General features: G+C 46.9%; 1 long non-coding RNA gene across 1 annotated transcript; it reads left to right on the top strand.

Annotated features, from left to right (window-relative positions):
• LOC106507922 lies at positions 227 to 7,157 on the top strand. Its single transcript, XR_002336441.1, has 3 exons — positions 227 to 482; positions 6,818 to 6,973; positions 7,117 to 7,157. It is a non-coding gene; the product is annotated as an uncharacterized LOC106507922 (long non-coding RNA).

The following is a 7,380-nucleotide window of genomic DNA, read 5'->3' as shown; positions in this document are numbered from 1 at the left end:
AGGGCCTGGCGTTGTCACTGCTGTGGCTGGAGCTGCAGCTGTGGTGCGGGTGTGACCTCGGCCCCGGTACGTCCGCATGTCTTGGGGGCAGCAACAACAACAACAACAAATCCTGGAAAGGATGGCAGGCGGTGATGGAGGATGGGTGTCCAGGACGGTGTCCAGGGAGGTTTTTGCTGAGGAAACGGAGGGGGAGGCACGTGGCTGTCCAGAGGAAGACAGCTACGAGCAGAGGGCGGAGCATGTTCCTGAGTCACTGTGCAGACTTTGGGTTTTATTCCAAATGGATGGGACGGGATATTTTGAGCAGAAGAGCTGCGTTGCCCAGAAGGACTGGTTGGCTGGTGGATAAAGAAGCTCCTCATTCTCTACGAACAGGTCAAGCAGCCCTCCTTGGCCATGACGACGTTCCAGTGGAGGGACCTCTGTCCCCCCGAGGCCCTTCTTGCCACGACGTGACACCTTCTCTCCTTCGACCAACTGTGAGCTTCCTGAGACAAATCGCGAACTGGTCCCAGGACCGCAGGCGGCACCTGACCGTCAATGTCTTGGTTTTGCCAACTTTTTGTCTGGGCATTTTCTTCTCCTTTGGTCTTTCCGTTGTTCTTAGGCTCCTGCTGATGGATGTTTAAACTCCGTGGGAAATGTCTGGAGTTCCTGAGGCTGTGGTCACGGCCCCGGCTGCTTCTACTATCTAACCTGAGGTCCTCAGGCAGGAGTGGCCCAGAGAGGGTCTATGCTTCAGAATGACTCCTGGAGGGTCTAGGTTCTGTAAATCAGCTTCTTGGCCCAAAGTTTTCAGTCTCCTGTCAATGGTCTTGGCTTCTGTTTTATCTGTGTGTTTGTTAAGCCAACTCCAAATCGTTTTTTCTGGAAGGAGACGTTGTGCAGATAAGTAATAAGAAGCTATTCGAGGCCATATAAGTAAAATTGCATCCCTGTAAACGCTTTCTATCAGGGTTTAATTGTCATTGTTTCTACCTAAACCAACGTTCTACTTAACGTAATCTTTGTACAAAGTTTTCTGCTGCAAATTTGGAAGCATTTTCCAGCGACCGTCTCAGTACAAGATACGCGCTTTTCAAAAGCGCTGAAACGTTAGGACAGATTCTTTAGCAATTTTGCACAGATGTGTTTTGCAATGAGCAGTAGCCTGCCCTTCACCATGCATCTTTAAAGGAAGTGGTTTTGGTAGAGTAATTTCAGAAAAAAAAAAAAGAAAAAGCCCTTGCTCTAAATAATTACCAGCAGGTTTTTTTTTTTTTTTTTTTGTGGTGGAAAATGGAAATGAGAAGTATTTTAATGATTGTCTTTGGGTATATTAGCAGTATCTTTGTTTTATGAATTTATAGCCAACATCCAAAATAGCATATGCTATTATGGGAAGCATATGAATTATTTATATTTATCTTAAAATAGATAATCTTCTCCCCTGACCATAATCACCATTTATGATGCACATTTTTTGTCCACACTAGCTCATTTTAATAGGGGGATTATAAGACTCTAAACACCAGTGGATTTCTTTAATTACCATCCTATATTTTGAAAGAACTCCTATTAAGGAAAAAAACCCCTCTTTTTCATCTGCTAAAATATTTACAACAATTGATTAAACTTAAACCATTAAGTGAGCAGAAATAATAATAGTTTGAATTCTAGTCTCAAGGGAAAACAATGAAAGAGACACTGACTGTGGCTCGTCATGGGCCAGGTGACACCACAACTGGCCAGGGGGGTGTTACAGCTAGAATTCTATTTACTTTTGGCTTTTTCCTCATTCCAGTCTTTATTTTCGTTTAAGTGAACATCAGGCAGATTTGCATGTGGAGATGTTTAGTTTAGTTTTTTTTGTTTATTTCTTTTGTTTATGTCTTTTTAGGGCCGCACCTACAGTGTACGGAAGTCCCCAGGCTAGGAATCAAATGGGAGCTGCAGCTGCTGGCCTACACCACAGCCACAGCAACACCAGATCTGAGTCACCTCTGTGACCTACACCACAGCTCATGGCAGCGTCGGATCCTTAACCCACTGAGCAAGGCCAGGGATCAAACCTGCATCCTCATAGTTACAAGTCAGGTTCATTACTGCTGAGCCACCATGGGAACTCCGAGGTGTTTAGTTTGGATGGTGGTTATGGATGGATCCGGGCTGTTTATGTCGTGGACAAGGAGTTGGGAGATGGCCTTTCCTAATCTAGTTAAAGGCCAGCGAGAGACCCTGGGGGCAGCCAGCGGGCAGCAGTAGCCGGGAGCCTGGAGCTGAGGTCCATGGAAGCAGAGGTCTGTTTAGTGTTTCAAGGAAATTCGGCCTGGAAAACCTGAAGCAGTGAACTCAATCCCCAAGAACCACAGCAGAGGTTAGAAACTGTTCTTGCTGGACTGGTGGTTGTTTTTCTCCCTCAGCCCCAAGGTTTAGAAAAGACCCACAGCTGGCTGAAGCTGCCTGCCCGCTGGTCCATGGACGGGCCAGTGATGGACAGCCAGGTGCCAGGCAGGGAGCAGTGGGGACCGAAGAAAAACGATTGCGGCACGATACCGTCTCATCTCTCAGACCTTGGCCTTGGGAGGAAGAGGTGGCCGCTCGGTGGGCGGGGGATCTGCCTGGACAGGAGCTCGGGCAGGCCACCCTCCTGGGAGCCAGCCTCTCCGCCAAGGCTGCCAGCTGAGCCTCTTCACACGATTTCAAAAAGGAAATAGCTGTTCTTTTTCATCCATTTACCTTAGTTAACGATCACTTCTAGCTGTCTGGGACTCCGGTATTCATACATCTGCTCCTCTTGACAATGGCCTTCAGAGGTAGGATTTTTATGGTTAAAGCCTCTCTAATACAAACAAACCCCAACGAAATATCTACCCAATTGCTCTGGGATGGTGGAAGTCTAATGGATTGCATCCTGTCGCTGGGATCTGGCCGTGAATGGAGACGGAAAGTCTCTAATTCACAGTGGACTAACCACAAGCCCGCCTTTCCTCTTTCTTTCCCTTTGCAAAGTTTCCTTTTTGACCCAGAGGAAGGGGAATCATGTTGTATATACTCCAGGTATTCATTCTTTTTTTTCCCCCCCGAATCCGAATTTCTTTGTTTTCCTAAAATTTAGTATTTTCGATAGCATTTCTTGGGATTTTAGGGAGGTAGGTTGTTGAGGACAATTAAAAGGTTATTTACAAATTTATAAAAATGTGTAGAATTTAGTTCATAGCCATTGATAAGAAGGCCCTAATACAAACATAGCCGCAGAATGTAACCAGTTCATTCACATGTAAGGAAATACAACTAATCAGGAAACAGGCAGAAATTTTTCAGAATGGTTGTCTTGGTCAGGGTTCTCCCGAGAAACAGAACTGAAAGATGGGTGTGTGTGTGTGTGTGTGTGTGTGTGTGTGTGTAAGCAGGGAGATAGAGAGGTGGTAGATAAACACGTGTATAGTTGGTAGGTAGGTAGCTGGACAGATTGATTATAAGGAATCAGCTCCTGTGATTATGGAGGCTGGCAAGTCCCACGGTCTGCATGCTGTGTCCTCAAGCTGGGGACCAGGACAGCTGATGGGGTCCTTGTCCAAAGCTGTCAGTTTCCAGACCCAAGAAGAGCTGTCGTGCACGTCACGTCCGAAGGCAGGAAAAAGCCAGCGTCCCCAGTCAGAGGCCGTCAGGCAGAAGGATGCCCTCCCCCAGCAGAAGCTCAGCCTTTTGCTCTGTGTGGGCCTGTGACTGACTGGGGAGGCCCCCCTACCCATGCAGGGCAAAGTGCTCGGCTTGGTGCCCTGGTTACGTCATAAAGTCATCCGGAAACACCCTCACGGAAACCCCCGCAGTCATATCTGACCAAATCTGGGCACCCTGTGGCCCAGCCAAGTTGGCACATAAAATGAACCATCATGGTTGCTCTAAAGACTCACATTAAAAAGTAATGATCTCTCTTTCTGAACCTTTACTCTTTACAGTTAGAAAATGAGGACTCGGGGAGTTCCCGCCGAGGCTCAGTGATAACGAACCCGACTAACATCCATGAGACGGAAGGTTTGATCCCTGGCCTCGCAAAGCAAGGTCTACAGAACTGTTCCGTCTCTTGCATTCAAGGGCCCTTCCCAGTACCTCATTCACAAACATGGTCCCCAAACAATGCCACGTGGGTGAAGGATCCAGCATGGCTGTGGCTGTGGTGTAGGCCAGCGTCTACACTTTGGATGCGACCCCTGGTCTGGGAACTTCCAAATGCAGCCGGCACAGCCCTAAAAAGACAAAAAAAAAAAAAAAAAAAAGAAAGAAAGAAAAAGAGAACTCAGAGAGCGTTGCCTGCGTGAGCATAAATAAATACAAGCCTTGCTAACTTCAGGAAGCAAGTGGGCAAGAGTCTTAAATCTCCAAGGCTTTTGGTTCAGTATTCTTACTTTGGGGAGTCTTTCTAAGATGGTCATCTCAACACATGTGGAAAAAATAGATGCATGTCAAAATCTTTATCATGCTGTATTTATCATAGTAATAAAAATAAAGGAACTGGGGGTTCCTGCTGTGGCACAGCAGGTTAAGGATCTGGCGTTGCCACAGCTGTGCTGCAGGCTGCAGCTGGGCCTCGGATTCAACCCCTGGCCAGGGAAGGTCCCTCGCCACAGGTGCAGCCAAAAATAAATAAATAAAGGAAATGATCTCAGCTGTCAACACTCTAAAAATGAATGATTCCCTGTGACTCCTCTCGACAACAACATGGCAACGTTTCACGAAAATGTAAGGACGTGGGAAGTGCGGTATTGTAGTCATGACACCAAACATGTTTAGAAAGACTGAGAAGGCGCATCCCCCAAATATCAGCCAGCAGTTATTTGGGGCTGGTCAGTGTGCTCCCTCCTTTGTCTTTCGTTTGTTTTCATTAAAGACCAGAAGCTTGATGTGAGGACGCAGTTCCGTTCTGCTTCTTGTTTTCCTACTTAAATAATATACACAGCATAAAGCATGCGTCAAGTTTAGGGAATGCGACACAGATAAAGATTTTTTCAAAAATCCTTTACAGAATGTGTTTTAACTAGACCCAAACTGCTCTTGTCTAATTATTTCACGTGGCACTGTTTGGGGACCATGTTTGTGAATGAGGTACTAGGAAGGGCCCTTGAATGCAAGAGACGAAACAGTTCTGTAGACCTTGCTTTGCAGTTTATCTATGAACTGGGCCTTTACACAGACACAGATGTTAGAACATAAACTCATATCTGGAACACAGGGTAACAAATGCACATTACTCAAAACGCTTGCTTGCCCAACTCAGGACTAGAAGACAAGATGTTGCAAACTAAAAAAAGTGGTTTTTGGTTTTTGTCTTTTCTAGGGCCGAACCCGTGGCATATGGAGGTCCCCAGGCTAGGGGTCTAATCGGAGGTGTGGCCACCGGCCTATACCATAGCCACAGCAGTGCCAGATCCAAGCCATATCTATGGGCTACACCACAGCTCATGGCAACGCTGGGTCCTTAACCCACTGAGCGAGGCCAGGGATCAAACCTGAAACCTCATGGTTCCTAGTTGGACTCATTAACCACTGAGCCACAACGGGAACTCTGCGAACTAAAAAAATGTAAGTTGCAAATGCTGTATCAAAAATTTTTTTTGTCATTAGCTTGGCTTTAATATTCTCCCAGCCATAATCTTATTAAAATAGCAATACTTAGGCAGCTCGCTTTTTTCTAACTCACGGACTGTCCTCCGGGAAGGCAGAGCCACGGATCTGGGGTGAATGAACAAGTGGAAAAGTCCATCCACTTGGGAGAAAAAAATAATTAGAAAAGCTCATCCTGGAATCCAAGTTCTTCTCCTTCACAAATATATATTGGCTTTAGTTTTACGATTTTTTTTTTTTGAGCTCCACACAGCTGCCTCTGACAAATGCGGGGGCCCATGCTGGGCCCCCACCTGAGTGGCTCCCACAGCCGCTGCCATGACGCAGACCTGTGGTTTTGGTATTTCTGTCTTCTCCCCACTTAAAGCATCATCCACAAAGTTATAAAATCTGTGGAGGCCAGTGAGATGATCAGGACGTAGAATAATAACAGTCATCCCAGCAGTAACTCCTGTACCTCATTCTGAGCCCACGGCTGACCCGCGAGCCCCTAGCCTGGACCACTTTCTTGGTGGAGGCTGTCATCTTCTGCAGCTCCATCCTCTTCCTTTTATTTTCTTTTTTCCCCAGTCGCGCAGTATTTATTCACATTTCAAGCTTGATATCTACTGCCTCGGGTACCCATACGAAGCCTCAGCAGTTCCCTCGACTCACAGAGTCAAAGCCACTTCCTCATTCGGATAAATCTTAGGTGGCAGATGTGCCCACAGAGAAGGGTGTCAGCACCTCAGAATCCATCTGATGGGAATATCCCCTAATATGAGAGTCTGGTACAGATATGAATGTTTTAAGGTTTTGAGAATCTGCATGCAAGTGTCTGCCACGATAACGGAGGGAAAGGAAAGCGGTGTGTGTGCGCGCGCGTGTGCGTGTGTGTGCACACGTGTGCATGCAGTTTAGCGGGCATGGGGTTTCACTGCAGGGAGAGGAAAACAGTCTGGAGAAGGTGGGAGGTGACTTCACAGAATGGGCGTGTGCTTTACCATCACGGCGCTGAGCACTTAAACCCGTTACAGGGATCAGCTGTATCCGATGTGCAGTTTCCCACAGCAAAAACGTAAAAAAAAAAAAAAAAAATGAAGTAGTGTGTGTTAGCTTTCAAGAACATTTTAAAAATTGGAAAGCTGAGGGACAGGTGAATATATTTCTCTACATGTGTATGTAGCTCCTCCGTGGTGTCGTCTTATGTATATGTTCTCATTTTTTAAAGTTTTACTGCAACAGAGTTGATTTCAACGTGATGGTCATTTCTGCTGGCGACTGAGGGACTCCGCGACGCACATGCCCACGCCTATTCTCGTCCAGAGTCTTTTCCCACGGGCTGTGTCGGAGAACCCTGAGTCGTCGTCCCTGCGCTGCACAGCAGGTGCTCCTTGCCCAGCCTTTCCGTCGCCCTCAGGGTGCACCTGCCAATCCCAAATCCCCAGTCCATCCCTTACCTGAACTCTCCCTTTTGGGAACCACAAGTTTCTTTTCTAAGCAGTTTCTTTTCTTTTTTTGTCTTTTTAGGGGTCAAATCAGAGCTGCAGCTGCCGCCATGGCTCATGGCAACGCTGGATCCTTAACCTGCTGATGGAGGCCAGGGATCAAACCCATGTCCTCATGGATGCCAGTCGGGTTTGTTACTGCTGAGCCACAAAGGGAACTCCCTCAGCAGTTTTTGACTCAGCTGCCCTTGTGCTATCTCTGCTTTCTTACAAGCTCCAGTGGGTGGAGCATTAGAAAGGGTAGAGCTGTAATGGTCCCTACCTCCCGCTGAGGGCATTTCAAGAC

This window comes from Sus scrofa, chromosome 10, assembly GCF_000003025.6.
Source record: "Sus scrofa isolate TJ Tabasco breed Duroc chromosome 10, Sscrofa11.1, whole genome shotgun sequence".
Classification (NCBI taxonomy): Eukaryota; Metazoa; Chordata; class Mammalia; order Artiodactyla; family Suidae; genus Sus; species Sus scrofa.
Note: the sequence above shows the minus strand (reverse complement) of the source record. Positions and strands in the feature narration are given on the sequence as shown.